The sequence below is a fragment of the Mytilus galloprovincialis genome, chromosome 14, assembly GCF_965363235.1.
Source record: "Mytilus galloprovincialis chromosome 14, xbMytGall1.hap1.1, whole genome shotgun sequence".
Lineage (NCBI taxonomy): Eukaryota > Metazoa > Mollusca > Bivalvia > Mytilida > Mytilidae > Mytilus > Mytilus galloprovincialis.
Window position 1 is genome coordinate 27750604 of NC_134851.1, and position 7897 is coordinate 27758500.

At 32.2% G+C, this 7897-nt stretch overlaps 1 long non-coding RNA gene across 1 annotated transcript; it reads right to left on the bottom strand.

Moving 5' to 3' along the window:
* Positions 1 to 1801: 1801 nt before the first annotated feature.
* On the bottom strand, positions 1802 to 3534 carry LOC143058448 (uncharacterized). Its single transcript, XR_012973065.1, has 3 exons — positions 3402 to 3534; positions 2453 to 2544; positions 1802 to 1988 (listed from the first exon to the last, which is right to left on the bottom strand). It is a non-coding gene; the product is annotated as an uncharacterized LOC143058448 (long non-coding RNA).
* Between the last annotated feature and the right edge of the window lie 4363 nt (positions 3535 to 7897).

Here is a 7897-nt window from a genome sequence, read left to right on the forward strand (position 1 = left end):
GTTTTACAAAAGAGGGGCAAAAGATACTTGAGGGACAGTCAAACTCATAGATTAACAATAAACTGACAACGTCATGGCTAGAAAATAAAAAGACAAACAGACAAATAATAGCACACAAAAAACAACATAGAAAACAAAGACTGAGCAACACGAACTCACCACAAACCGGGGTTTATCTCAGTTGCTCCGGAAAGGCAAGCAAATTCTGCTCCACATGTGACACCCGTCGAGTTATTTATGTTATTACAAATGACTGGTTCCGTAAAATTTACGAAGGGATGATTTCAACTCCACCATTTGGAACTTTTGGGCTAATAGCTTCCTTGTGAGCAGCAACCCTCTATCAAGGACACCATGATAGGAAATTCAAGCCCGGGAACATCGTATCAATTTAGAGATATATACCCCGTATGCAGGCGCTGCTGGAATATTGCTACATAGAATTGAGAAGTTCACAAATGGGAATCATCTCTTTTGTCGTAAAGTTTTGTGTTCAACCAACTCTAATTGTCAATTTCTAGATGTAAGTCAAGTTATGATGCAGACTTGCCTGTGTATCTGTAGCATCCTTTATCTGTAGTTCGGTGGGAAGTCTCCAAATGTTGTATTATTAAGTAAGAGAACACCATCTATATAACGTAACGTAAATTTAAAGGATAGTGCTAACTTGTTATCTTTATTCCTAAGAAGTTCCTGTAAGAAGTCAGCCTCATAATAATAAATAAACAAGTCGGCAATAAGAGGGGCACAATTGCTTCCCATTGAAATTCCGACAGTCTGTTGACAAACACTTCCTTCAAACGTAACACATCCCAGCAGGCACTCAACGTTGATTCAACGTTGAAACAAGGTTGTTTTTCAACGTTGAAACAATGTCAAATGTATGTTTGATTTTGAAAATTTGAATTAACGTTGTCATTTCAACGTTGAAGTTTCAACATCCATTCAACGTTGATTCAAGGTTGAATAGTAGTTGAAAGTATAATAATGAAATTTATTATAAAGCTACAAACACCACATTTTTTACCTGCTTTCCAAATTTTTGCTGTTGTTAGATGGTAAACAGGCAGTGTGGGTGTACACGTTTTTTAATGTTTTTCCCTCTCACCAATACACATATGAACAAAATAGATAAGTTGAATGGAAGACATCTAAATAAATACATCAACTGTTACTTTAAACAACATTTGGTGCTTGTAAGTCAAAAATCTAGACCATAAATGTCACATCTTAAAATCCTGTTGGCAGAAGAAATAGCTGAAATGATTCTGTGTGTCCACTTGTATTTAACAATAACTATAGACATAATTATCTATTTAATTTATAAGTGGACACCTATCATTTTTGATATATTCTTACTTGTAGTTTTTCTTGTTGTGAATAGCTATAAAAAGACAAATCATTCAATGAATTTGCAGTTTGCATAAAAACTAAGACATGCACTTTATTCCCTGACACCACAGAAAGGAAAGAAGATGTTGAATAGTTCTAAACAATTCTCACAAGTTCAAAGTAGTTTTTATTAAACGACCATCCAATGTTAAACCCTTCTTGAAAGTAGTATACATATCTAGGAAGAGTGAAGACATTATTAGATCCAATGTGTGTTCAGGATGATCGCAATATTTACGAAAATAAGAAGATGCTGCATGACTGCTAACCAGACAACTATCCACAAAAAACAAAGGTCCTTGATTATATATACATATATGTTATATAAATGTATATGTTACCCTCAAAAACCATTACATTAATACTTATTTACTTAGGAACAATAATATCAAAAATAGTAATACAATGATATTTCTGTTGATACAAGATTTATTTTATAAATTCATTTGTTATATTTGTCTCTTTTTGTCCTTATTGCATGTCATCATTCGTCCACCACCTCGGGATCTTTCAGCGGTAAATTTTAAGCAGGAGAGGTCTTTATCAGATATGTATTTCCAAGTGACATCTTTTTACTCTTGCAGTATATTTAAACTCTGAAAAAAATCAGATTATATATATATAATAAATATAAATTGTATGTCCTGAAAAGATATTTTAAATTTGAGCCACTTTCAATTTGTTTCTAGAAGCATTGAAAATAAATAAAACCATAATGACGAAGCACATATTGTAATAAGATAATCATTAATTAAAATATATACATTAATGTTTACTATTAGTAGTTTTTTTGTTAATGAAGAAGCTTCAACCTGAGTTTTGTAAGACTGCGGGTTTCACTATGTTATTGATAACAATGAAAACACTTTACCTAAGTAAGACGTTTTTTTAATTGATGACTGCACAATTCCATTAACATAAAATAAAGAGCTTTACTAGAATAGCTTAGGTATAATTAAAGACAAACATAATATGGTATGTAAGGTAAACAAAATTAGAATAAACAAAAGATTAATCTTTGAACACAAATGGTATATAGCTATACAGACAAAAAACCTACATTTGATGATTTTAAAGACTGGAATTCCCAAAACTGAATTTTAATTTTGCTCCACTTGATGCCTTTTAACCATTGATCTGTTTGACAAGCTTCTGTAAAATAAATAATACATGTTCATTATATCAGATAATGGATAGCTGCGGAACCGTAGCTCTAAGGTCCTTATGTTATTTTTTGACTATTTGCATAAGGACCTAAGAGCTACGGTTCCGCAGCTAGATAATGAACTGCTATAACATTCAAAACCAGGTTACGTACAAATTAATGTAAACATGCATTTCTCATATTACACAGAGTTAGAGATCACCTGAAGATCAGTAAAGGCTCAGACTGACTTGTTTTTGTAAAAATAAAACAATAAAAGTATCAATTTTTCATGATCATTCAAATTCAATACTTTGTTGTCCAGTTGAAATTCATTGTTTAATATGATCTCCAAAAAGTATGTGGTTTACCAAGCCTTAAAGTTAAACTAAAAGAATAGCATATATATAGTATAAAGTAAACATGTTGGGAAATTTACCTGAGCAAAATAATGTAAACACTCACAGGCACTTGTTTCTATCCATTGGAAGACCCACTATCAACGTATATTTACGTAAATATACGTTGATAGTGGGTCTTCCAATGGATAGAAACAAGTGCCTGTGTAAACACTTGCTTATCCCCCTTTTTCTTATATGAATCTTTAAGCATAATAATTGTAACAATCTTTACCTAAACTTTAAAATGAAACTAAATATGCTTTCCACATTAAATGATCTTAGAAATAGTATAATTGGAGGAAATAATATATGATGGACCTTCCATGTGTTCTCATCTGTTTTCTGGAATACAATGTTGACGTTATAATTTTCTCTAATTGTGCAATATGATACCAATTCAGAGTTTCTAAACACAATTCATAAATATAACAAACCGTGATAGCCACATGCAAACATCTACATACCATAAATATACGTGATAAACGGGAAGTTTCTCTTTCGACTTCGTCCTTTGTTGTTCTTTTTCAAATACAGGAAAGGTGCATGTTTGAATAATGCGCATGGGCAATCTAACTTCCTGTTCAAATCCCGCGAATATATGAATGAAAGAAATCGCAATCAATGTTGATAATCAACTATTTTAAATTTCTTTACATGTTATCTTTATGTTCAAATTAAAGTTATGTGAAATGAAATTAATAAATTATATTTCTTATTCCCTAGAAATTGAGTATCAAACGACTAACCTCCCCCCCCCCCCCCCTTTTCTCATACCGTCACGGTGACGCAAAACTCAAGTTGAAATAGCGACCAATAGTTAGTACTATACTGTTTTGTGAAACGCAAAACTCTTTTTCATTCTTTTCTTTATAAATATATACTTCTACAGTTATGCATATATTGCCTTCTGATAATGATTTTTTTTATATAGGCCTACTATGAGTAAATAAGTTAACGTTGATTCAATGTTGAATCAACGTTCCAATTACAACGTTGAAATGATCAACGTTAATTCAACGTTGAATGTTGGTTCATTCCTCAACGTTGAAAATGTAACGTTGTTTCAACGTTGAATATACGTTGATCACATTTCAACCTCATTTCAACGTTTATTAAACGTTGAGTGCCTGCTGGGATATGTTGTCAATCAAGAAATCAAGCATCTTGATAATGTCAGTTTCAAAGAATTTTTGTTTGAATCAGGGTGTTTCTTTACAAAAAAAAAGGAATTTATCCCTCTCCATGAAAAGATATTTGAATTTTTTTTTTATGAAACAAATCAATACTAACTCTTTCAGTTACAACATGTTTGTGAAGTCTTGTTCAAAAAAATTGTGACGGTATTGAAATTTTTCCCTTCGATACATCATGATGAATAGGTTTACACTTGTGTCTATAACAAAAAAAAGTGTCAATATTCTTTCTTTTGTATTCATCAACAAGCCTGACATTGATGACGGTTATATCTCCGGATGGAATGTTTGATATAAAAAGAAAGAAAGTATCGTTAGAGTTGCATGTACTGGCATCCAAATGTCAGTCTTATTTGTACCCCAGGATTTTTAGTTGTACATAAATGGCGCGCCTCATAAGTCTAATGATATCAAAAATATTAAAAATCATAAAGTTGATTACAATAAAAAAAATGTCTATCAAGTATCTATCATATTTATGTACATGCCTGATATTCAGGATAGTTATACCTTAAGTAGGATGGTTTGACAAAGAAGGTTTTGAACAGGTTATGTGTCTTCATCATTATATTATGTGCTAATATTCTTTTGTTAGAGTGTTGTGTAATAGAATGAGGGGTACCACAGTATAAGAGTCAAACTTTTTTTTCACTAGGCTGTCAATACTTGTTTTGTAAGTTCGAATCTCGCCGACAGTAAACATATGTATATCGGTCGATCAGTATGATCTTTAGTTAACGTTTTAATTACCGAACTAACGCAAATATTTTCAACTACTGGTATAGTCAAAAACTGTTTTATAGCTGATCATAGAAAATGGGACTTAGTGTTATGCACTGTAACAGATCAATTGATTTTTTCAAGTATCCACAAAAGGCAAGTTGTGTATGAACTTAAGGGGGTAGACCTTGGTTCATGGAGATAACTCTTTAAATCAGTTAAACGTTTGTAAAAGTCAAGTTCATCAATGTATTTTAAGCATTTACCTGAAACAGATTGAAAATAATCTATGTAACCTAGAAGCTTAGAATATATTTTTGAAAATGGTTGACACAAACATTCTGATGATTTTAAGAGTTATTCCCTTAACCTAGGTCTACCTTAAGCTATGTTGGTTGATATCACTTGATATGTCAGTTGTTATGTACTTTCCTTTTTTATTGAAGTTGGAGTTCTGTAATTTTGTTATACTTAATGATGGTCTTGTCCTTTATATCTTATGCAAGTCGTTTATTTTCAAAACAAAAACGTTTGACTCGACTAATTTCTTCTACAAATCGCTATAAATGTTTACCGATCCTTTGTGTAAAAGCATTCTATTGATTACCCGGACTTATTTGTGTGGTTACATTTTATGAACAGGTTTATTAGTATCATAGATACACAATTCAATACAGTAGGCGGAAGACTCGGTGGTCTAGTGGTCTTATTAGTACCACTGTGATCAGTAGCCAGTCAACACTAAGGTTGTGAGTACGAACCCCGCCCGTGTGAGTGCACTCGACTCCAATCCTAATTGACTAGGATTGTCAGTTTCCTATCGAAGGCAGGTGTGGGGTTTTTTTAGGCACTCCACCAATACAAACTGGCCGCCACGAAATAGACTGAAAGCGGTGCTTAAAAGTCGTGTTAAAAACACATTAAATCTAATCACGTCAATGTAGTTGGCTATATATATGATTGACAAATTAAATCATAAAACTGTTACAGATTACCTTCAAGATCAAATTTCTCGTCTTCATTTGTTTTATTTTCGCGTTGCTGTTTGTCCAAGCTGAAATAAAAATCCTTTAAAAATACAATCAAAATACATTACTAGAAAAAATTATCAATTAGGTCTGACCTTTATCTTTATGCTAAATTCTTATCATGTTCGATAAACATTATCAAATGCTCTGCTGGTCACAGTTTGATCATGGGCAGTTAAAGGCAGATTGGGGAATGTGGTTGAATATTTGACAAAGCATTGGTTTCTGACACGAAATGAAAAAGGAGAATGAAACATTTTTAATTGGATTTTTACCTATTATGATCAATATTTACAATTTAAATACATGGTCCTATTAAACACAACAAAGAGCCCTCAAGAGCTCATTTTTTTTCTTTTTTGTGAAATTATAAAAAGTTTAATTGTCCCTTTTGAAATCAATGTGAACTAATTTGATAACGTGGCTTAAAATCCAATATATTAATAAAGAATTACATTCATCATATCAAAGAATTCAATTTTGGACCCCAAAAAAAGAACCTACAAACATTTTTAGAATAAGCATCAGAGAACCTCTTGGACTATTTTTTTGTAACAAAAGTTTAATATTAGACCCCTATTGGCCATTTATCATGTTTATGATAATAATCAATTTGAAAACTGGGCCTTTACTACAAAAAACAACTCTAATTACAGGTTTAGACATAACAAAGAGCCACAAAAAATATTTTCTTATAGAATTCAAACAAACCCTTTTGACCTCTAATATGACCGTTCAAAACATCAGGGCCCAAAATCAAAAATACAAAAACTCGGTTAGACTGAACATATTATAGAACCCTACAATTCATGACTTTGAATTAAACCACATTAAAATTGGTCAAACATTAGGCCATTCATACAACCTATATGTGTCCCCTTATCCTACATAGGTAAGGTCAACTTTGTTTGCATAAAACCTTTTGGTACAATTCTACAGATATCCATATACACATATTCAGGTAATAGATAAAGAATATGTGGTAGTGATGCCAATCCATACACTTATATACAAGTTATTGTTCTGAAACAAGGAAAATGCTTGAATTTTGCCCTTTTTGTCCGCTCAAATCTTAAACTGTTGATATAACTACCCGAAAAACAAATCTAAACCTGTCTTCTATGGTATGGAACCTAGTGGTTAAGTTTCATAGAGATTCATACAATTATACTCAAAACGTCAGTGTTTTAACAGCACGATTTAATCATAAACAAAGTGTAAAAATCCGTTGCAAATAACTCGACTCAAACAGTCGGTACGGAACACACAAAACCAACTTACATAAAGATTAATACATGGCCTTTTCCGTACTATCCTGGGTATCATCCCGAGACCCCCATATCAGCCGGAGACGGAGTCGAGGTGCTGATATGGTTCGAGGGAATATACCCAGGCTGATATGGAAAAGGCCATGTATTAATCGCTTTATCATATACTTCCGACAATAGTTTTATGTAAGGCAAATAAACAAATGCAATAGCTAAAACAGTCAAAAACTTTATAAAGAAGTTACATTATGAATCAAATATACTATAATTGTCCAACAACAGCATCAACACCTCCATATATATATATATATGGTAACATTTCCTATAAAGGCATTTTGAAACATTGAAAATTTTGAAGAGTTGTATGATCATTATTACTCCATGTTTGTTGTACTATAAAATGATTCATAATTGTCAATGGCATTTGTAAGCAAGTATTAAACTATCCCCACAAAAGTTCCCGTAAATTTTGACGTCGTCATAAAAAATATCTGACGTCACAATGGAAAAATAAACAATCGATACCAGAAACACCGGAAGTAACTTGCACGAGAGGTACTATTATGGGTTTTGTGCACGAGATGCACCTGATATGGGCTATCAGCCCGGGTGGGAAATTATGGCTTGTGTACTTCCGCTCATTACACATATGCAAAAGCTATCATATCAATGCTAAGTATATGATAAATAAAAATAATATACACAATGCACTGATATCAGACCGCACTAAATTACAGATATTTTAGTTAAT